We start from the raw sequence: 23,199 nt of genomic DNA on the forward strand, positions 1-23,199 counted from the left end.
GGGACCTCTTCCAAGACAGACCTGTTTGTCCTTTGGGCCGTGCCCGGTGCTTTCAAGACTTCTGTCCAACTCCATCCCCTGCCATCATTCTTCTTCACTGTGCAACATGCATGTGGGCGGCGGAAGCGACCACGGCGTGGGTCAGGCACAGCCCAGTGCTTGAAGTGACATCCTTGCTCTGCACACATCCGAGAGGCCTTGTGCAGCAGGTCCTTGGGTCCTTGCCTGTTTCTTTTCTGAGCTTTGATCGCGGCTCCAAATGACATGAAATCCTAGACTTCAATCGTGGAACACTTGGCTTTATAAAAATTGTGAACATCTCCTAGAGGGAAATAGAGATTTCAGTTCCCTGTACACCTGTCTGAGTTCCTTGTGTGTGTGTGATTGTTTTGTGATCTTTTGCCTATTGTTTTTTATCTTTACAAAAGTTTCTCCCACGGCCCATAAAACTATTCTCCTATTCTCTGATACATCTTGTTTTGCCACTTAGGTTTTAAATCCTCTTGGGACCGACAATTGCATATGTGTGTGCGTGTGACGAGATGTGAGGTGGGCAGTGATTTTCACACACACACACACACACACACACACACACACACACACACACACACACACACACTTCCCCCTAGTCACTAAATGTCATGGTTGATGTCCTGTTTCTCAGCGCCTGCCTTGATCCCTGATGGTGAACCAGGTTTCCATGTTTGTGTGGATGCATTTCTGGGCTCTTGGATCTGCCTCACCTGGTTACTGTCTCCATCTTTCTTTCTTCTTAGGTTTTAAAACCCAAATATCTTTCTTGGGTTTTAGAACACTGAGTACATTTTTCTGTCTATAAGATCAAGTCTCCTATGATCTTTTCTTTCTCGGGAAGAATCCACCCTTCTTGGCCTTCACCCATTCCCGCTAGCTTTTAGAATCCCCTTGTCATTGTCTAAATGCAAAGGAATCCCAAATGCCCAAAGTCATCCTCTTGGCATTTCTATTGCAAAGTCTGCTCTCCCTTGGGCAGCTGTGTGCCTGCATAGTCCAGAGGCAGCCCTTTGGGGTTATGTACACACTCCAGGCCAGTGCTAAGGAACCCTAGTGGTGTCATGGGTGCTACACTGGGCTGCTTGCTACCCACACAGTCAGCAGCTTGCCCACCACGCCCTCTCCTGGGCCTCTCTGAGAGAGAAAGACAGGCTATCTGCTCCTGTCGAGATTTTCGGGCTCAGAAGCCCACAGGAGCAGTTCTGCTCTGTCCTGTACGGTTGCTGTGAGTCAGAACCGATGGGATGGCAGTGAGTTTGAGACCAGCACTGTGCAGGGGGACGTTCAATGGTGACACGGGCTCTGCAGCTGCCCTGCCCAGCGTGGCAGCCCTGCAAGGCCACCGGAGACCTGAAATGTAGCTTGTGGGTAAAGAAGCTGAATTTTGGATCCCATATAATGCTCATGGGTATATATTTAAATGCCCACCGTGGTGGACGGTGTAGCTGTCCAGCGATACTCAATATTATTCAGGCCTTCTCACCCAAACGATCTAGCTTTCTGTGGCCCATCCAAGATAGGCTCAGTTCAACAATATCTCCCTGCCACTGAGCCAATGTCCACGCAGAGCAACCCTAAGGGAGGGGTACAACTGCCCCTGTGAGTTTCTGAGACTAGAATGGATCCTGGGAGTAGAAAGCCCAGTCTTTCTCCCTCTGAGCTGCTGGTGGTTTCAAACTTCTGATCTTCTGATCAAAGCACAACTCATAACGGCTATTGTGCCAGGGCTCCCCAAATACAGACTAGATCAATTGCTGTGTATTCGTATGCAGTCTGCAGCATAGGTTTCCCAGCTCACTTGGCCACCCCTTTCCTGAACAAGACCAAATGGCTCTGCAATTGAGGCCTGGGGACGACGGCCCACAATCCGGGGAAAGGTGTGTCTGCTATGGCAGCCCCCCTGCATCGCTCCAAGCAGCCAGGATGGTGTAGTGGTTATGCTTTGGGCTGCTAGCCTTGGGTCAGCTGTTCAAAACCAGCAGCCACCCTGTGGGAGAGAGATGGGGCTTTCTATTCCCATATAGAGTTACTGCATTGGAAACCGGCAGGGGCAGTTCTACCCCGTCCTATGGGGTCGCTATGAGTCAGAACTGACCCAATTTTGCAACCTTTGTGTCAATCCATCTTGTCCAGAGCTTTCTTCTTTCACCGTCCCTTTGCTTTGCCAAACACGGTGTCCTTCTCCAGGGACTGGTCTCTCCTGACAACATGTCCAGAGTACGGAAGCTGAAGTCTCACCATCCAGGAACACTCTGGCCTGACTTCTTCCAAGACAGGTCCCGTTGTCCTTTTAGCATCCGGGGCACTTTCCGTATTCTCTGCCAGCGCCACGAAACACATCGATTCTTTGACGGCCATCCGTAGTCAACGCCCCAAGTTCACATGCGCGTGATGCGATGGGGAACACCAGGGCTTGGGCCAGGCGCCCCCCAGTCCTCAAAGTACCACCTTGCTCTGCAATCCTCTGACGAAGTCTTGTGCAGCAGGCTTGCCTGAGGCAACCCGTCTTCTGGTCTCTTGGCCACTGCTGCCATGAGCAGCGAGGGCGGATCCAAGCAAGACCAAACCTGTGGCACCTTCAACCTTTTCTCCATTTATCGTGATGACACTTAATGGACCATTTGTGAGGATTTTGGTCCTCCTCCCATTGAGCTGCAGTCCACACTGAAGGCCGCAACCCCTCATCCCCAGGAGCAGGTGCTTCAGCAGCCAGGCTGTGGCATCTGCATGCGCAGGTTGTTTATAAGCCTTCCCCCAATCCTGACGCCACACTGTTCTTCATCTAATGTCCATCTCGTTGAGGGCCTTCCTCTTTTCTGCTGCCCCCTTGGACTGCAGGCACACACGAGAGCATCTCTCCTGTGAAGCGGTTCACAACTAAAGAAAGAGTAGGAACGGTCCTGCTTCCAAAGTGCGTCTGGAAGTTGCAAATTACTGAAAGGGACTTCTTAAGGTTTGTAAGCACCTTCAAATTGTACTTAATTTAATTCCACGATGCTATCAATAGGCCCTCAAGGGGAAGGCCCTGGAGAAGGACATCATGCTTGGTCAAGGAGAGGGGCAGCAAACAACAAACAGGAAGACCTCCAAGGAGATGGACTGACCCCGTTGACCCCGTGGCTGCAATAATCGGCTCAGCCTTAGGATCGCGGTAAGGCTGGCACAGCACCAAGCAGTGTTTCATTCTGTTTTGCATAGAGTCGCTGTGGATCCTGACCGACTCAAAGACACCCCCCAAACAACAAAGGTGAATCAGGCCACCTGAAGTCGCTCATCAATATGCTGCTCTCCCAGGTCCCATGCACAGCATGCAGGGAACCTGTCTCAACAGCAGAGACATGGAAAACAGCCTCCAGGCTTGGAGAGAAACTTCAGAGAAATATACATCCCAGACAGAATGGAAGAAGTACTTTGTCTGGAAGGCTGGGAGGTGGGTGGGGGTGTCACCTGCTCCATCCGACAGTCACCTGCCTATGTGTTGACGATGGTTTCCTGGTCAATTCTCATGAGAGAACTGAGTACTTAGAACCTGGAGGCAGAGGCCCAGCCTATGGGTTGATAGACTCTGTTCCTGAGAGGTAAGTCCAAGTCCCAAGCTTAGATACCTGTGACCGCTGCTTTGATGGCAAAGAACTTCTCAGAGGGTGTTGTAAGTTGCCTGGAGGTCACCCTGGGACAGAGAGGATCCCAATAACACAGTGTCCAAGAGATTCACAGGAAGACTGCCCGGTGGGGACAACAGCAGAGGCGGGTGACTCCCGAAGCTGGGAGAGAGACCCAAAGTGAATGCGTTCCCATTTCAGAGCCTTGGTGGCCCCACAGGGCACCTCTGTGATGCTGAGCCTGCCACCCTCCCAAGGGCCGGGGACTGCATCTTTCCCCAGAGGAGTGGCTGGTGCTTTCGAACCGCTGACCTGGCGGTGAGCAGCAGATGTATAACCCTGTGTAGTGTGATCTGACTGCCGCTCCTCAGGCCAGGCTGATGCTCATGGGGTTTGGAGGCTCTGGGGTACCGACAGAACATGGTCGTGGGCTAGCGGGGCATTCTCACCACCCATGGGCATGCCTGGGAGACCCGTAGGCACAGAGAGTTAAGGTGGTGGCTCGCACCCACCCGCCGCCCTGCCGGGGCAGTGAAGCCGTACAGACCGAGCCCTGGGAGTGTGGGGAGCAGTTAGGCCCACTTTATCCAAGGTTGGATGAGGTCGACCTGGGTTCCATCCGAGCCTTCACACCTCACACTCAGCCTCCTGTCTGCCGGCCTGTGGGCGGAGCCTGCTTCCAGGTGCTGAGCAGGCTTACTGTCCGAGACTCGCTAAGAGGCAAGATGTGGCCATCTACTTCCGAAAACCAGTCATTGCCAACGCCACGGCCACCAGTTGGGTAGCGGCGGCAGCGAGCAGTGATCCATCAAAGGGCAGTTGTGGGTCAGGGGAAATTGTGCCTTCCGGGCTGGGGAGATCCAGGCTGATTCTTAGCCAGTGTCCCTCCAGCCTAGTGTCCATCTGCTGGGACGTTGAACGGGTTGCAGTGGGACTTCGGGCCCAAGGTGGAGAAGGAAGCAAAGGCTGGTGATGGGTTCTGGGTAATCAGCTAGTGGAAACCTGGCGGGCACCTGTCAAGTCCCTATGCACTCAGGCTTACCACAAGCGAGGGTCCAGCCCACCGCTGCTAGGGACCACAGCCGCGAGGCTCTCTGAAACACTTGGCATGAAACTCCAAGTCACCAGGATCGACTTTTCTCTGAAATGCCCATGTGCGTTGAAGCAGAGCCTTATTGGACACATGCAGTCAGCAGGCAACTGGGCCAGCCCGAAAGGACTAGGGCCAGCCTGGGTCTGCAACACCGCGCATACTTCCAAGAAACGCCCACCCACAGCGGGGTAGGGGCGTTCGCCCCTCGGGCAGAGCCCAAAGAGCCGTGAGCTGGGCCCGGCAGCACCCTACACCCGGGGAGGGGTGCTGTCAGAAGCGAGTCAAGCTGCCTTCCAGTTCCCCTGAAGTTAATAAGTCAAGTTAAAGCATCTACATATGTGGAAACAGAAGATTTGCAGAAGTAGGGCCTTCATTACAAAAAACGTGTTAAAATTAGTAACTATTTTATATCTTGCCTATTTTTTCCATCCAACCTAGTTTTTTTTTTTAACTCCGAATTTAGCGTTTGCAACATTAAGGTAGTGGCGCGCCGAGCTTGCAAGTGCAGATGAGAGCAGGCGTTGGTCACTGACTCTCAGGGCACAGTGCGCCCTGGGTGACTCAGGCAGCTGGCTCTTTGCAGGGGGCGCTGTCTCCACCCAGACGGGTTTCTCCTCCTCCCGGCTGCCCTTCTAGGGCTTTCCTGGCTTCCGTGGCTTGACCGTGCAGCCTTTGGGGATGCCTTCTGGAACCTTCCTTTTCAGAAACTCTGGAATGAACCCCGGGGAGTTCTGTGCCTGGAATGGAGTGGGCAGAAGGAGACAGGGGATATAGCTGAGCCCAGTGAAGCCACCTCCCTGGGTTTGTGTCCCCTTGTGCTCACCCCCCCGCCATACACACACCGTGGAGCAGTGAGAGGCCCCACAGCAGACTCCACAGGCTCGACAGGAGTGACTATACTCTTTCCACATGGAAACTTTTAACTTTAAACGGAAGAGTTGGATAGTTGAAACCTGGAAGCACTGGAAAGAGGGTCAGCCTCTTTCTCTCAGAAAGAGAGACACGATACCTGTGTCTTCTTTTGAGACACTAGGGCAGTGGGTGGGGGGGTCGACTGTGAACTGCAAAATTGGTGCAAAACCCTGACAGGCTCCACAGGAGACAGATGAGATTCTTCAAAGTGCCAAGGTCTCGGGATCCAAGGAGCAGGTCTGCACTGTCCTACAGGATCCCTGTGGGTTAGAAAGGACTCTGGGCCATGAACTCGGTCTCCCTGAATGCCCCCGCCCCACCCTTCTTGCCTTCTGGTGGCGTGGTGGTTATGGGTTGGGCCACTAGCAGAATGGCCAGCAGTTTGAAAGCACTAGCCACTCTACAAATAGAAAGACGGGTCTTGCTACTCCATAAAGAGTCTCAGAAACCCACAGGGCAGGTCTACCCTGCCCTATCGTGTCTGACTTGCTGGCAGAGAGTTTATTTGATTCTAATCTCCCCACTTTTGTTTTGTTCTCACCTGCCTGTCTCTCCACGAAGGGGGAGTGTGAGTGGATCCCACCCCTACAGCTGGCTGTTTGCACCCTGCCTCGCACACCACTCTTGACCACAGGACGCTCCTGCTTGTGCTGTCCGTGGGCTCCACCTCTTGGTGACCCAAGGGACGGCAGTGGTCCCATGCTGCGCCATCTTCCAGGGAGTGGCTAGGTCCACCGTGGTGGCCTCTGCGTCCATCCAGCGGATGGAGACTCGGCCCTTTTGGCTCCTCTGCTCTCTCCTGTTGACGTGTCCAAGGAGAACAAGACCTGGCGTTACTGCCCTCCCTCCTACGGAGCAATCTGGTGGGCAGGCCCTTTCTTCTGCCGGCCCTGGGTCCAGTCAGCATCGTCCTGAGACCATGTTCTGCATGTCCTTCCTCTTCTGTCTTCCTTTGTCACAGTCCGGTTTTCCCATGCAAAACATTCATGATAACATGCACACCTCAGTCGAGTCCACCGACCTCATGGCCAACCCTCCTAGGGCTGCCAAGGCTGACAGGAGTCCTGATGGTGTTGTGGGTTATGAATGTGCTGTTAACCGCAAGGCCAGCAGTTCGAATGGGAGAAACTGCTCTGTAGGAGAAAGACGAGGCTTTCTACTCCCCTAAAAAGGTACGGCCTTGGAAGACAGTGGGGGCCATTGTCCTCGGTCCTATTGGGCCACTGTGAGTTGGGATGGACTTGGTGGCAGTGAGCTTTGGTTTGCTTGTTTGCTCAGTAATCTGGACAGAGCAGGCAGCCTCATCTTCCTTCTGCAGAGTGGCTGGTGGGTTTGAACCGGCACACTCCAGGGCTCCTCAGACCATCCACAGAACTCTGATAAATGCCAAAAAAGCATTGAGGAGAAAAACGGCTGCCTCCTGGTTCACACTGTGGTTGTGCCCTCGGACAAGGGGCTTCACCGACGGTGGTGTGCAAACTCCGTGGGTTTCCCCCACGACTTACATGTGTGAATAGTCATACTGCCATATAATTCACACACCACACAACCCAAGGGTTAGATCATATTAAGAAGACTCATGCAATCATCATGTCAATGAGTTTCAGAACAATTTCTTCTTTCTTGGACTTGTTTTCACACCACCCGCCTCCCTTGCTGTGCCGCTTGGTCCTTATCAACCCAGCTACGTCTCTAGAGGTTTACCTACCCTGGATTTCATACACAGAAAATCGTGCAAAAACAGAACCACAAGCAAAAAACTCAACACCAATGACAAACCCAAACAGGAAAGTTTCAATAGAAAAGATTGTTAAAAACAGAGACAACTTTAAAATGGGTGGGAAGGGAGGTCAAAGGATGAGGTGTTGCCTTTGAACCTGGCTGCTTGGGTCGTGGTGCACAGGGGCACTGGGAGTCAGAGCCGATTTGATGGCGCCTAACAACAGTGTTTGCTATCATTTACAGTCTTTCTGTCTGCCGACAAGACTCGTTACATCCTTGACCCATGGGCTGAGGGGGTTCACTGGAGGCTTAATTCACGTGGGGACCCTGCAAATGAATTTGGACGTTCACTCTCGTCCATAACCTTCTGCAAACTGTGTGCTCAGAAGTGAATGCTGACACCATACCCGCTGCTGGATCTGAATTCTATTATTTACGATCCTTGGATCCCACCGGCTGGCATGCCTCTTGCACAGGGACTTCGTTGGTGCCTCCCTTAGATGGCTGCTTGAGTAAACAGAGGCCTTTAAGGCCGCAGACGCGATTCTATAGTGGGGCACCATCTGAAGTCTTCCTCTCACTTTGTAATCGCACCCATGTCTTTAACTCCAGTTCGCCACCCACTTTCTGATGCCCCCTTCCCCCATCAGTATTCCTGTATATCTCTTCTTTAATTTCCCTAAAGTGGATTCCAACAGGCAGAGCTGCTGGGTCAAAGAGTATATGTATTTTATATTTTAAGAAAATTAAAAATTTCCCTCCCCAAAGATTATGGAATTTACCTTCCCTTCAGGACTGGTTTCCACCAACTATTGATTCCCAAGGGGACTCTGACTGAGTGACTGCTACCAGGCTTGCTGGGCACTCGAAATCATTGTCAGTGAAACCAGGGTTTGGTGAAGAAGATGGTAACAGTCATGCCCAGATGGACTCCTTGAAATGGATTTGACTCTTTTTTTCTTCCCTACCGCAGGCTGTGATAAGTCAAAATAGGACAACAAAAAAAGCAAAGGCACCGCCTCATCAGTATTTCCACCCTCTAGAGCCACGGTTCTCCACCTGTGGGCCACGGCCCCTTGGGGGAGGGGGTCCAATGACCCTTTCACAGGGATCGCCCGATTCATAACAGTAGCAATATGACAGTTATGAAGTATCGACAAAAACCATTTTATGGTTGGGGGGTCACCACAACATGAGGAACTGAATTAAAGGGCCGTGGCATGAGGAAGGATGGGACCCCTGCACTAGACCATGCATTTGAGAGCTACTGTCTCAGAGGCCCACACGGGCGGCTCTACTCTGCCCCCAGGCTCGCTACCAGTAGGAGTTGGTCCAGCGGCAGTGAGGTCGGTTCTTGTGAGAGGCTGCGAGCCACGGGCGCCTGGGTGTGTTTTATCAGAGGAACTTGAGGGGAGAAGCGCCCTGCGTTCAGAGCTGGCAGAGGTGCCCACTTTCACAGACGACCCTGCTTGGCAACAATGTTACACCCTCAGGTCCAAGAGGCAGACTGAGATGACCGTGGGAGATTCCAAGCAAGGCTTGCAGGGCACCCCAGAGCGGCACTGCACGGAGCAGTGGGACCCACGAGGGAGACAGGAGGGGCCGGGCGGGGAGTGCGGGTGTCCTTTTTGTTGCCTTGTATCACCTCATTTCCCGTGAGCCTCGGGGTTACGATCAGCGCCAGCTTCTACTTGGGTTGTGAAACGAGAACTTTCAACCAGGGATGGGGTCATCCCCCAGAGGACATTTTGGCTGTAAGAAACTGGGCAATGCCACCAAAACCTAGTGGGGAGCAGCTGGGGTGCTCAGACTCGCTTACGGGGCGCAGGACAGTCTTCCCACAAGGGCTCACCCAGCAGTAACAAGAGGCGAGAAGGGAGAGAGTGACAAAGATGGCTTCTCCGATCCAATCTTCCACTTGTGGATCCGTTAGGGGAAGCAGTTTCTGCATCATAAAGAAGGTTTGGCTATTATCATTTCAAACAAAGGGCCATGCACACAGGATCTCACCAGCATCCTGAAATGCCAACCAACTGCCAGGAGCCTCAGAGTCAATGACAGCGGCAGACCGCAGCCCTAAAGGCAAAGGTCACAGCGACGTGACTCGCCTGACCGTGCGGTCTTTCCCAGTGCACAGCCGCACGCTCTGACAATGCGCGCCTACCGTCTGTGGAGCGCCCGCGCTTGCCCGAGTTTACTTTATGAAGCCGCACCCTCGGTGACGTGGGCAGGAGCGAGGGAGGCGCGCGGGATGTCATTTTACGGGACCCACACTCGATGCTCATGGAAGCGGCGGTGGAGAAACCAAGCAACATGTGGCATCGAGCACAGCTGCTGCGTGAGACTCTTTCCAAAACTGTTGAAGAGCAACGATGTCCCTTGAGGACTCAGGTGGGCCTGGCCCAGCCCACGGCCTTTCAGTCACCTCACGTGCACGTGGGAACTGGGGGAGGAGGAGGGGTGCTCTTTGGTCCACAACCCTTGGCTGGGGGGGCATGCCAGCCCTGCTCTAGAGTCTAACGCCAGGCCAGTTGACTTGAACGAAGGCCCGAGGTTTCCTGGGAAGTCTTGGAAACCCTGCCCAGGGTCACGGAGAGTCAGAGCCGATGCCAAGGCAGTGGCTTGTGGAGTGGGCTCAAGTATGGACTCAATCCCAACCCCGCCCTCCTAGGACGGGCGATTTTCGAGTCTACGGCGTCCTTTTCTCCTTGGTGAAATGAAGCTTGCTACTCCTGCCCCACAAACTTGTTGTCAGGATCAACCGCATCTCAGTGGGACTAACTGCACGCTCGACAATGGTGGGAATGTTTTGCTTCATATGTTTACCCCCAAAAAACAAGTATAAAAAATGAATGGTAAGACAAAGATCATGGCACCGGGTACGAGGGAGACAGCAGGGTCTGGTCTGAACCAGGACCAGCTGCAGAGTGACTAGGGCTGGACTGGGCAGCACGATGGCTGTGTCTGGTTTCTCACTCCGTCTAGGGTGGGGTAGGGGCGTGTGAGGAGGGCTTTCTTGAGTCAATTCTATGCACACATCTACATCACGGTGCACCTCAGTAGCCTCTCTCCCATCTCAGCATTTTCAGGGAACTTTGAAAATCAGAAGTGACTGCAATCCAAATATGGACAGTACCACTGACTGCTGAAAGGACAAACCCATCTGTCTCGGAAGAAGTACGGCCAGAGTGCTCCTTAGAGGCCAGGATGAAGAGGCATCCTTCCTGTACTTTGGACGGTGGTCAGGAGAGGCCAGTCCATGGAGAAGGACACTGGGCTCAGGCGGAGGAAGAGCGGTGAGGACAGCGGAGAGCCAGGCCACGATTCGCTCTGCTGTGCGTGAGGTCGCCGCGGGTCCGTACCGATCCAAGGGCACCCAACAACCACAGCAGCAGTAACAGACAAAAGAATGGAACAGCTGTTTCACAGGGACTCGGTGGGCGTGGCCGCATGACCAAGGGTCAGCCTCCTTTGTTGCAGAATGCCACTCAAACCACAAGGAGATGCCACCACCCCCCGATTTGACGGGACACATCCCGACTTCTCCCGGTTTGGCTTGGGATGCCACATGGAACGCCCATTAGGGGAGGGGTTCTAATGGTTCCTTCTTGACACCCCTTCAAGACTCCATCATTCTACCTCTAGGTACTGACCCAAGAGAAATAAAAAGGTGTGTCCATATTAAAACGCGGACAAGGTTTGTTCCTGGGCCCTGTATTCACAATATTCCCAACCTAGAAAAAGCCCAGGCTCTGACCATCACGGGAGAGCGCGGAGCCGGTGGCTGATTCATGCAGTTCCAAGGAGAGAACCGGAGATCGGGAAACGAGGGTGTCACTCAGCCTCGTCTTGTGAGAGTCCTGCCTGAAGATTGGCTCCAAGGGAGTTCAGAACTTGGAGCCCAGCTGCCACGGAGCCGACTGGGCATCATGCCCTCGTGAGTCAGGGTGGATCCCCTGGGGACTTTCGGAGCCTGCTGTGTCAGGAGAGGACAGCCAGGCCTTCTCCTGAGGTCACTCCAGATGGGAGCCAGTATCTGGCCACCCCCTTAGCAGCCAAGTGGCTCTGGCGTGGAGAAAGGCCACAGGAAGAGAGGGAGCCATGTGGGGTGACAGGAACGTCACCGTCACAGCCAGCCTTCACTCGTCAAAGCCACAACCTCTACAAACCGCAGCAAGGTGAAGGGCCCCCAAGGTGGTCGGCCTGCATTCAAAATGAGGCCCCAGAGAAGGCTGGTTTTCAGAAACGATCGAAGGAACAGAGTCAGCCGGGAGCGGTGGGAGATGTTCATTTCGTCTACATTTCATTGGGGTTGTCACTCGGGAGAAACGGGATGTGGAGACTGGGGCGGAGGAGGGAAAGAAATGTGCAAACGATGACCTGGCATGGTCCAAGTTCGATGAAAAGCGTAACGCGGTTTCAAACGGAAAACACGGGAGACCCCATGCTTCCATCGTGCGCCAACTCCACGTTGACGAAGAAGGACCTGCAGGAGACACCGCGCCTACCTCGGCATTTAGGGATGGAGGACGCTCGTCTGCTGCGAGGCACCGTGATCCGACTGCCTGGCCCTGCTCCACTGTGTCCATCCATCTCCCCGAAAAGTCTTCCCTTGCGATGCAGCAGCAACAACAAGAAAAACGTCGAGGGATTGATGGAAGGATAGAGGGACCTGATCATGAACTCAGAAATGGTTCCCCTTCAGACATGCTTCCTATCAATTTTTTCACTCCACCTCCACCAGCGAGGCAGCTGCGGAAGACACCAACCCCACTCTCTAGCCAGTGAGCGGCGCCTATAAGATTTCCACGCTCACAGGTTTTCAGCATTATTTTTTATTCTTCCTCGGGAATTTGGAGCCTGGCCAGGCCTTCCCTGTGGTTGGTTTTAGTGAGTGCTGTATCGGCCGCCATGGTGGGAAAGCCACCGGCAAGGACACTCGTGTCACTTCCCTGTTGGTCACGCAGCAGCCCCCAGATGTTGGTCCCAGGAAGCCACACCACGGTGAGTCTGAGCGTGATGCTCCCTGGTGAGTCGTAACCTGCCCACGCACTCTGCTGTCTTTTACCTCGCTCTCAGACGCCCTGTGGGGCTAGAGAAGCTGCTTGCTCCGGGAAAGCTGCGTTTTGCCCCTCGCTCCTGGCCCCGAAGGCTGTCTGGTCTTCTCGGGAATACATCTTCCCCCAAAGGGTTTCTCCATCTTTCTCTCCAGCTTCAGGGCCCCCACGTCCATCCAGACTGCCACTGTTTCTCACCTGAAACACTACCTTAGCCACAAGGTGGGGCAGGTGGGCGTGAGCTTTGACGTGCACAGGTGCGTGCATGCCGTGTGGTCAGGCTCAGCATTGCAGGGACAAGGAGCACTGAGTGCAGCTGAGACTGGGCTGGACAGTGTGCCTGGTGGCCTGTCCACCCTCATTCCAGAGCCCAACTCTGGCTTCTTCGGCTTCACCCACATGGAGCCGTTTCTGTGGCTTCAAAGCTGCTCTGGTTCCGGGACCGCTTTCCTCCTAACCTTCCCCCGGCCACTGCTATGCTGGGTGGGGGCCCCTCTCATAGAAAGCTGCCCTCTCCGCCTGCCTCCTGCTCCAGACTGGCTGAGAGAGGCAGGAGTCTTCTTTCTGAGCACCTTGCGGCTTGTCCACGTTGCTCTTCAGGATGGGGACGACTTGTCAATGCTGTTGCCCCAAGTTGGCTCTGACACACAGTGCCCCCGTGCACCATGGAGCGTAACGCTGCTGGGTCCTAGAGAGCCCTCACCATTGTCCCTCTGCCGGAGCCCATTGCTGCAGCCACCGAGTACTTAATTGAGTAGGTCTGAGTTTTAGGGTTGGTCTCCCCTTGCATACTGCCCACCCCAACCAGCTACGCCCTGCAGGGACCCCATCGACAGAGTAGAACTGCCCCACAGGGTTCCCACGGCTGTACATTTTTATGGGAGCGGACAGCCTCTTCTTTCCTCTGTGGAGCTTCTGGTGGGTTCGACCCAACAACCTTTTGGTTGCTGGCCTTGTGCTTAACCCACAGTGCCACCAGGAGCCTTCTTTTTCAGGGTAGGCTTTTCCAGCAGCAGGGGTCATGCTCAATCTGTTCCTTGTGGGCTCATGAGCCACCAGCCACCAGCCACTGTCAGACACCCACCTATCCAGTTCTCAGGAAGGTTTGTGAGATGAATGCACGAAGCTTGGAGTCCTTTGAGGCCACTGACCCAGAGCAGTGGGCCACCAGTTAGAGATTAGTCACCCTACTCACCCTTTGATCATCCTGTTCCCGACTGGAAGCTCCATCAGGAGGTGACAGGCAATGAGCAAAGTGACCAATGAGTCATTTTCTCAGAGGCTGTAGATAAGGTCAGAGGCAGGGAGAGGGAGGAGGGAGCCGGGGACAAGGTTAAGCCATTGAGATGGTGTGCATCGATTGTCCTTGATGGATGCTCCCCCAGCGGATACTCCTCCCAGCCTCGGTCCTTCGCGTGGGGCGTCGGGAGGGGAGGTAATTTTAAACAACTGTTTGAGGCGTCTCTATTCTGGTCCCGCAGCAGCTAAAATATTTTATGAGTTTTTAAGACTGGTAGAAATTAAAGCAAGTATGTAATCTTGCTTTCTCTGTGTATAAATATATACACATATGAAATTTAAATATACTCGCACGGAATCTTATTGTAGAGAATCTCATAAATCTAAAAAAGATAGTCTAAAAAAAATACCCCAACCCATATGTAAACATCATATGAAAATATATGCAGTGTTAATTTCAGAATTTATTGCAATCTGCAGTAATCTTTAACAATTGCACGTACACTCTCCCAAGAGCTAGAGTGGTTTTTAAAAAAATGAAATATTTTGCATAAAATATTTTGATATTTAAAAAAACCAATATAACTTTTAAAACCCATAAAAACATGTCTAGCAGGAGTTATAAGGGAACAGGGTTTTTTTGGTTGTTTTTTGGGGGATGGGGTGGGAAGAAGAAGGGGAAAAAAGAAGACATTTTGCTATAGTTTCTATCATCTGAACGTGGGACCAATGCGCTGGATAATTATGTACTTTGGGATCATGAAGGGACTTTTAGCAAATAATGTATCAAGTGTTCAAATGTAAATGTAAATAAGTGAGTCATTTTTCCTTGTTCATTACAATCTTGTGAATCACAATGTGGGGCACCTCTCCAGCAGCACGGGGATCCCACCAACAATGTGGATCCTGCATTTGATCAAGTTTTCCTGCTTGTTTTTTTTCCATGAGTAATCATTATCTGCAATTTTAGACCATTTTAGAAATAGGAACTGACAACAAAGGTAACGTCTGCCCCTTTCCATTCTTGGGATGCGTTTTATGGCTGATGGTACTGTGGGTTGATGTCCCAGTGAAGCCCACAATATGCATATTTTACCACAGCCATGCAGTGGGGCACCTCCTTCAAAGATTAACTCGTGAGTCACTCCGCATTTCCTCCCAAAGGGGAAAAAAACAAAACAAAGGGGACACACTTCGCTCAGACTTAGGTGAGGGATTCTATAAACAATTGGGAGTTAGATCTCACTTAAGATTTCAAAGCATCTTGCCACTGATTGTGTCTGATTACCATACCATCCAGTTATGTGCATTAGGACACCTCTCAGAGGCTCACCTTCTGCAATGACTCCCTGATTTATGCCCCCCTCTTCCTTTAAAAACCAAATGCAATTCACAAAAGAGGCTGATGAATTTGCAATTAAAATAGAAGTGTGTTGCCCTACACTAGTGAGGAGGCTGCTGTGGGTTTGACCTCCCATTTGTACAGAGTAGGGGTCTTAACCTCCACGATATGCGTGACATTTTTTTCTTTTTAAATTCAGAAGAGAACAATTTGCAAGTGCATACGGGCTAAGTGGTATGTCCAGGGCTGTGTACGTGAATTGGAATGGCTTGTAAATGCTGATTTCAAATAAGGAGCCGAGAATCTTGGCACCCAACTCACTGACTGATAGTCCCAAGGGATCCCTTGTGGCTCAGTGGGCTGTGTGTTGGATTCCAACCGCTAGAGGAGAGGTGGGAGAAAGACGAGGCTGTCTGCTCCTGGAAAGAGTTCCTCTTTGGGAACTCTAAGGAGCAAGTTGACCCTGATCTGTGCAGGATGACTCAGAACCAACTTGATGGCAGTGGGTTTTTGACATTGCTCTTGGAAAGGAGTCATGGTCATGTAGTGATTAAGCACAGCTGTGGGTGAAGCCCCCTGGGGGACCCCAGGGAGAAATGGTGGGGCAATTTGTCTTCCTAAAGATTGCCCTCTAGGAAACCATGCTGGGCAGCTCCCCTGTGTCACCTGGGTGGACAGGAGAGAGGGTCATCTTGCAGGTGATGGGTTATCGACAGTGGGGATACAAGGGTTAAGGTGATAGCATCGGGTCGTGGTTTTGGAACAGCAAGTGTGTGCTGGGGGCTTGGAGGTGGCGTGGTGGACCTTCCGTGAGAGGCCCAGGTTTGAGTCACAGTCACAAGGTACGTCAAGGGCAGCCACTACCTATGTGCTACACCGGTTTCAGCCGGGCTTCCAGAAGAAGACAGACTGGGAAAAACACGCAAGGAAAACCCCACGGGTCATTATTGTCACATCCCGCTGTATCGGGGTCAAGGTCCAGCTCGAGGGCAGCTAAGGCACACCAACTGAGGGCTCAGTGCCTCCTCTCTGCCATCAGTAACACCCCAGTCTTCACCCAGGGAAAGGCGACTTGTTCAAGGTCACAGAGCCCATGAGATGGACTGGAGACAGCAGCCAGAGTGAGCTGGCCCCAGGAGGCCTCCAGGAGTCCACCTTGTCACCTTGCTTGTGGCAATAACGAAGAGCCTGTTGTGCTTGTGTGGCTCCCAGTGATCCCACAGGACAGGGGAGAGTTGCCCCCATAGGGTTTTCCAAGCTGTCATTTTTTCCACATCAGATAGCTGGTCTGGTCTTTTCTCCCCAGGAGAAGACTCTTGTGAAGGAACAGCTGCATGTTTTCTGTGTCTCCACCACACAGTGACAGGAGATTCTCTGTGAGCTGTGTCCCCAGCACCCCACAGGGCGTGCTCGCCACCGAATGATCTGCTGGTTTCCTCAGGCACCTGGTTTGCCCCCAGTTGTTCTGGATTGAGTGGGCCCCCTGATAGGTGTGCTGAAGTTCTAACCGAAGGCACTGCTGCAGTTACCTTGTTTAAAACAGAAGCCTCGGAAGACATGGTCAGTGAACAAAAAGTCCTACAAGAGTTGGGCGGGGCCTCCTCTCACACGGTGCCACTCTCTCGTGCATAGACATGTGAACCCAGATGGAAGCAGATGAGGCTTCTCCATGGGAGCGGAGGAAGGGCTTCCCCTGGACCAGATGGAGTAAAGAAGAATTTTACATGGAAGTCCTATGAGCTGGGCTAGGTACTGGGGTTGAATGCAGTGCATAGTAAAGCGTGGTAGGAACAAAGGAATAGGTGGGAAAGCACATTGGGAACCGAAAGGAGAGAGGGTGGAAGGAAGAGCTTTGGGTAGAATATGGGCCTTGAAGGTTAGAACCAATGGGTGGGACATGAGCTGCATGTCAAGGCTACATTGTATTCATCCATCCATCCATCCATCCATCCATCCATCCATCCATCCATCCATCCATCTCATTCACCCTGCTCCCAAGCATCGATCCATCCTATCCCTATGTACTCATCCACTCACCTCACCCTTATCTATTCATCCACCCATCCTACATTTATGCATCCAAACGTCTAGTCTTCCCACTCCCATCCATCCATTCTACCCATCTGTTCATCCATCCATTCATGCATCCATCTCACACCTATTCATTGCCCGACTGTCTGTGCATACACCCTACCCCTAACTACTCACCCACTTATCCATCTACCTCACTAAGTCTATTCATCCATCCATCCACCCTACACATACCTGTCATCTGTCCATTCTACCACTCATCCATTATCCCCTCTACCCCATCTCTTCCCCCATCCACCTTGCACCATGCCTCCACCTATCCCCATCCACTCCTCTGTCCTCTGTCCTTACACCCATCATCCTCCATTCATTGACTGCATTACGTCATTGCCAAGCAACAGGAAAGTGTAAGGGTTTTAAAGACAGAGAGATCCTTCTCTTTCTTTTTGTGGTGGGAATAAACGCCCCGGTCACCACCAGGACAGCATTAGTAGGGATTTCGTGTGTATCTGTAGTGCATGCTGCTCCTCCCAAATTCACTTGCAAACCCTCTTTTCATTGTGTTTCATGGTCATCCGTGTAGGCGGCAGGCCTGCCGAAGGCCACGACCTGCCAGGCTCAGGGAGCGAGGTTCCTTCCAACCTGCAGGACGCTGTGGTGACCACGATGGGCCAACCCCGGCGACAGGCTTCTTCTCATGAATGGGAAGATGGCCGCTTCTCATGCATGTACACTGTGCACAGAAATATCCCATTCATAGAGCAGGAGGCAGCTGGAAGTGATCTCGGATGCATTATGCATCGTGATTGCATTGGCAGAGGGGAAGAAATGCCACAGTTTTGTTACAATAATAATAACCATTGTGACGATACGATTTGTTTTATTGACTCCCGCTTTTGGCAACTCCCTCACTGTAAACACAACACGAGAGTGTTCTCTAATGAGCCCGTCAAAACTCGTGCTTGTTGACGGGCACATTTGTCGGGGCTTCTAGGTGCCCGGCGTCTGGGCCACTTCTCTCTCTAAAGCCTAGTCCTGGTGGACACGGCTGACTGTCCACATGGGAAGCTCGGGCTGGGGAAGGCATCTGCACCCCGAGTTCACACTGGGATCCCTGGGCACAAGTCCAGGTGAGTCGGCTCTGGATGTCTAGAGACGGGGCCAGGCGGTGGACCATGGTGGAGAAACTTTGGTCTCCCTCCGTGTTCCTCAGTCTGCCTTGTGCAAATGGATCACCTGAGTTTATATAAAAATAGGGATTCGGAATCCGTAGGCCTGCTGTCAGCAACACATGACACCCCATGGAGAAGCGCCCACAGGCACTTGGAGGTAGGCATGTGTCCTCAAGCCCAGAACAGAGTCGCGGCAGGCCGCCAGCATGAAGCTGAGCAGTAAGCATCCTAGCTCCTCTGGCCGCCCTGTCTGCTGCCAGAGCGGGCCGTCCAGACCTCACCGACAACACTCACGATCCGGGGCCTTGATTCGGACAGCCCAGGAGCCCTGGTGGCACAGCGGTTATGTGTTGGGCAGTTAACGGCAAGGTCAGCAGTTCAAAAGCACCAGTCACATTTCGGGAGAAAGACAAGACTGTCTAACCCTGTGACGATTTTACCGTCCCAGAAACCCACAGGGGCAGCTCTAGCCTCTGCTAGAATAGGGCCACTGGGAGCCAGAATGGACTCATGGCAGAGAGTTTAGCTTGAGTTTATTAGGATAGTCAATAGGTCCCTGCAAGCCAGGGTCCGCAGTTAGGATACAGTCATTGGTCTCCTTGGCCAGCAGCTGAGCTTTTCTGCCTCTTGACCACTTGGTCTCTTGGCATTTGCCTCCACGGGCCAGGAAGCCGGCCCCCCGTCACCCCTCCCACGAGTCCATAGCCCCTGGCCAGAGGAGGCAAAGGCCCCACGATCTCGGTGCTGCTCCGCTGAGGCTCTGTGCCACAGGCTCTGATGCAGCTGGCCTTGGCGCCCTCTGACACCTCCGGCCGGGATCTTGAACAAGCCCTTCCGAAGTCCCAGGGGGTCTCTCTTCCCCTAATCTTCACGCTCATCTTGAAGCCAGAGGGATGGTAAGGAGAACTGACCCCTCTGAGGGTCACACAGGCCGTGTCTGGTGGGAGTCACAGCGACTTACGTAGAGGGTCCCCACGGGGACATCCCCCTCCACCACACGCTGGTCTGGAGGAGGACCCCCACGAGGATGCGAGTCGTGGGCACGCCGAGGAGCGGGTGGGCGATGACGGGAATGCGGCAGTCAGCTGGGCTTCGCCGTAGAGCGAGTCACACCCATGCGTGGTTTCCCTGAGCACATAGATCTGTGGGTGCAACCTACGCACACCGGAGTATCATGTGTCCTTAAGAAACCGGGGCGAGTCTGTCAAGCACCGCTGACGTGGACAGAACTGGAGGGCGGGCATGCTCAGGGTGGCGCAGGGCGGGGCAGGGCTTCACTCTGTTGTGCGCAAGGTCGTGTGTGCTGGAGCCGCCTTGATGGCGCCCCCCCCAACAACAAAGCAACAACAACGTGCGCAGCAACGTCAGGAGGCTCAACAAGACAAGCGCTGCGTGACAGCATGGGTAGAACCAGGGAACGTGGTTTTCACATCAACGGAGAAGGCTTTGAAGACGACCAAGAAGAGGACGGGCCGAGGAAAGGGGCAAGGAGATTAGAAGGAGGGGTGGGCAGAAAGAAAAGAAATGCACAGGAGCAGTTCTGCCCTGTCTTGCAGAGTCTCTATGAGTCAACCTTGACTTGATGGCAGTGAGCGTGATTCTTTAAAAAAATGTCCTCTCAGCCTCCCCTGCGACAGGCCTAAGAAACTATTGCTCTAATTCCTGTCTCTATAGATTTACCTGCCCTGGATTCCATAAACAGAAAAACAGGCAATACGAACCCAGAACACAACACTCAACAACAATCACAAAATGAAACAGAGCAGAACCTCAATCAAAGATAAAGCAGAAAATGCTAAAAATGGAAACATTTTGAACGGATTCCAAGAGAGAACACATGATAAGGTGTTAAAGTTCATCCTAACTGCGTCTGCATGGATCCACTTTCCAATGCAGGGACCACAGGGGATTCACCGGAGACTTAATCAACCAGGGGGCCCTGCAAACGCATTTTGGACTTTCATTGTCATCCGCAGTCTTCTGCGAACCTCGTTCTCAGAATTTAAGCTCTATTACCATTCCCTCCTCTGGTCTGGGACTTCAATGTTATAATCCTTGGGTCACACGAGCTAGTGTGCTTCTTCTATGTGGCCTGAGATCATACCTCACTTAGATGGCGGTTTGTCTGAAGACAAGTCTGGTCTTTCTGACAGCCAGACACCATCTGATTTCAGTGAAATCTATGTCAGACTCTCATGAACGTTTTCCAGAGGAATGGGGGGGGGGCATCAACTGCTGTGTTCTCGCTCAGGGATGCAGTCTGTTCCCGACTGCCCCAGCGTGGGAGAAGGCTGGAGACTCTGCAGTCCAGACTTGTCTGTTTCGAGATACAACACAACACAACTGCACAGTGATGTTCTCCCTGTGTGTCTGCTGTGTGGGCACCGTCGTGTCTGCAGTCTTGCAGAGCGCGTTACCAGGACAGCAATCACTGCTCCTGCTCCAAGATGCTTATCCTCAGAACCTGCTGCCGGCTTCTCTCCCAGCCTCACCAGGCCCCAGAGAAACTGGACCTGGCCGCCCACCTCCGATGTTCCCTTGGGAATCCTGTTGGCCTCGGGAAGAGGTGACCGGTTTTGCCGTGGGGCCTGTAAGTGGGTGGATGGTCAGCTGCAATTCGGGGCTCTTTAGAATGCGTCTCCCTCATGGGACAGTGCACGACATGAAAAAAAAAAAGTATAAATTATCAAGGGTTTGTGAGAAAGGGAGGGTCGGGGAGGGAGGGGGGAAACTAAGGAGCTGATACCAAGGGCTCTAGTAGAAAGAAGATGTTTTGAAAATGGTCATGGCAATAAACGTACAAATATGCCTGACACAATGGATGGATGTGTGGATTATGATAAGAGTTGTACGATCCTCCAATAAAATTATTTTAAAAAGAAAGAAAGAAAGGGTCTCCCAGTGTGTGTGTCCCCCACTGGGGTCAGCAGAGGGCACCTTATCCGGAGGGTGTAGATGTGCTTTCTCATGTGCATGATGCACTGGGCTTCTCTGCACTCATGGAGACTCAGCGACGTTCCAGAAGAAACCCACAAGATAGGGCCCACCCTGCCTACCCACCTCCTCTGCCACGTGGCCCCAGCTTTGCTGAGCAGTAGTGGGTCCAGAGGCTTTAGTATCGGTCTCGGAGTCTGTGCCTGGGTCGGTGTGGTCGCTACGAGCAGGCGTGGACCCCACAGCACTCACAACAACCCGGCTCATGGACCCGCTGACAAGGTGGGCTCGTCTGAAACATGAATGTAGCCGGCCTCCTACATGTCTCACCCAGCAGCTCCCGCATGCCCTGCCCAACCTCCAGGGCCTCTGCCCCTCTGGGAGCCCTGGAAGGTCCCTTGGGGATGAGTTGAGTGACTTCGCTCCTGACCCTTGGGCCACAATGACTCGCACAGCTCCTGCCAGCACCCAGGGTCTGGGAAACAGTCTCATCACAGTTCTGCACTACGAAGGGCTGTCCATCAGGTTGAGCACGCAGGACAGGTGAGGGTTAGGGTCAGTGGTTGTACTTGTCTCTCTGTCGGGCACAGGCATGTCCCCCAGTGTATCTCAAGGAGCCCTGGAGGCACTGCGGTTAGGTGCTCTGAAGCTCACTGCTAGGTCATTGGTTCAAACTCACCTATTGGAGGAAGATGTGGCAGTTGGTTCAGCCACGGAACTAATGCTGACTCATAGCGACCTTATGGTGGTCACCTAATCTGGTGTCAGTTGAAGGATTAAGAGTGTAGGGGTGGAGTCTGGGCTATCAATCTGGAGCTAGCCAATGAGACTTCTGTGTGGGCATGGCCCTCTCCTGAGAATTCTGGTACTTCTTCCTTGGAGGCAGAAGACACCCTCTCTCTCTCTGCTACTCCCTGGGAGACATTGCAGAAGACAAGCCACATGGACGCAACCAGAGCTCAAAAGCCAGCACTGTGATGCTTACAATATTATGAGACCCAAAGGCTTTCTACCCACTGGCCTGTGATCATCCTGCATTCGGCGTCATTGCATGTGTTTCGTGAGTCTGAAGAGGACTTTATAGACTGGTATCAGACATATGGGCTAATATCAGACTATGGCCTTGGACTGGACTGGGTTGGATGTTTTCTCAATGTTCAGTTCCTCTTGTATATCAACCTCTCCCTTATATACATGTGCATATTTATGAATTTGTTTCTCTAGTCTACCCAGACTAACATAGATCCTAAGGGTCGAACTGCCCCATGGGTGTCTGAGACTGTAAGTGTTTATGGGAGTAGAAAGCCCCGTTTTTCTCCCAAGGAGCTGCTGGTGGTTTCAAACTGTTGACCTTTGGATTGCAGCCCAATGCATAACCACTAACCCACCAAGGCGCCTATGGACCATTTTGAGGCATGGCCCCCATGAACATCCTAAGTGGCAGTTCTCCTCTGTCCCTAGGGTCACAGTAAATTGGAGTCAGCTCAGTGCCAACGGGCTGAAGCTTGCTCGCTCACAGCCCCAGGGATCTGTGCAAAGTTACCTTCCACGGCAGAAGGGTCTTTGCAGATGTGATTCAAGTCTTGAGGTAGGAACGGTATCTTGGATGGTCTGGGTGGACCGGATGTGGGGTGTGATCAGTTGCCAGGGCCCTGAGTCAGGGAGAAGGGAGGGGGGAAGCAGCGGTCAGTGTGAGGTGCAATGGACAGAATTCAGGCAGCCCCTGCTGTGTGGTTGATGGCATGGTGCTGCTGGGTGGGTTTGACTCACAGCGACTGATGTGCAATAAAACAAAGCCCTGCCCGATCTCATGCCATCGTCACCATCATTGTCGGGTCTGCGCCCATCTGGAAGCCACCGCATCAACCCATGTCACCGAGGACCTAATTCTTCTTGGTGGATCCTCCGCTTTACCAAGTATGGCGTCTTACTCTACCACGGCCATTTGAGCACATGTCCAGAGTCCCCGAGGCAAAGCCTTCCCACCGCTGCCTCCAAGGACCACGCTGGATGTCCTTTGCACAGAATGGGGTGCTCTTCTGGTCGTCCACGGTGCTCTCGG

This window comes from Tenrec ecaudatus, chromosome 14 (genome assembly GCF_050624435.1).
Source record: "Tenrec ecaudatus isolate mTenEca1 chromosome 14, mTenEca1.hap1, whole genome shotgun sequence".
Lineage (NCBI taxonomy): Eukaryota > Metazoa > Chordata > Mammalia > Afrosoricida > Tenrecidae > Tenrec > Tenrec ecaudatus.